The sequence below is a fragment of the Neovison vison genome, chromosome 4 (assembly GCF_020171115.1).
Source record: "Neovison vison isolate M4711 chromosome 4, ASM_NN_V1, whole genome shotgun sequence".
NCBI lineage: Eukaryota > Metazoa > Chordata > Mammalia > Carnivora > Mustelidae > Neogale > Neogale vison.
This window is the reverse complement of record NC_058094.1, coordinates 22,300,435-22,301,481: the sequence shown is the minus strand read 5'-3', so window position 1 is coordinate 22,301,481 and position 1,047 is coordinate 22,300,435. Positions and strand designations below refer to the sequence as shown.

The window sequence follows — 1,047 nt, the reverse complement described above, 5'->3', positions numbered from 1 at the left end:
TCTAAATGGAAAGCCAGCAAGAACCACTACAGTTAGCATGTGATGGGGCAAACTTGTGAATTGCTCAAGGTTATCTTTGCCAGGTATCAACACTGTCTACCATTCTGCCTGCCCTGTCTTCTCCCATCAGTCTTCTGTTCCAACTCTCTTTGTCCTTTTTGGGTAATTACTTCTTGCCCGTGCACCTTCCCCCTGGATCCCTTTGGTTTGCATTGGTTTTTAGTAGCAGTAAGTATTCATGTTAGATTATTCTTCCATAATCACAATTTTACTTCACTCCACAAATAGGCATCGAGCACCTACTATGTGCCAGGCAAAAGACAAACAAAGTCCTTTCTTTCCCCGAGATTCCTTTTGGACAAGGGATGCAGATGTCATCCAAACAAAAAGGTGAAATAGGTTCACTTCAGTTAGCAGTTAAGTGGAAGACAGTTCAAAAGTTATGTGATGGGGGGATGGCACGAACGGGGAGCCACATTCTACAGAGTCATTCTACACATTCTACAAGCATTGAGTAAATGCTCAGTGAGGCAGTGGGAGATAAACCAAGACCTCAGTGATGAGAAAGGGCCAGATCTGAGAGGATCATTCTGGACAGAGGCATCACAGGTGTAAAGCCATTGGTGGTGCCATATTTTTAATCCAGGAGGTGCTTGGGCGTAAGCTGATAGGAAAGAAGGATTCAGGATTTATCTGGAAGTTGCATTTGCAGAGCAAGCATATTCTTCTTGCTTATATAGTGTGTGGAAAGACTATACTTTCAGGGATCATTTCTATAGTTTGTTACTTATATAGTGTGTTGAATGTGTGCTTTTATTGTAAATGGCTTGGGGAAAGTTTGTAGAGATTTTACAGAGGGGAGAAGAGCTCCTTTGTCAATGGCATAAGGAACATCCTGCTCATGAGGGCTATGGTTTAGACATAATACAGGGTAGACTACGGGAAATTTCCAGTGCCCTAGACACTGGCACTTTTTAGTGCTCCAGAAACATATCAGAATGCAAGAGTGGAATAGTTAACAGGTATTACTTTCAGGTCTGCTTGATT

At 42.3% G+C, this 1,047-nt stretch overlaps 1 pseudogene; it reads left to right on the top strand.

The window, feature by feature from the left end:
- Window positions 1-748: 748 nt before the first annotated feature.
- LOC122905616 lies at window positions 749-828 on the top strand (annotated as a pseudogene).
- Window positions 829-1,047: the final 219 nt, after the last annotated feature.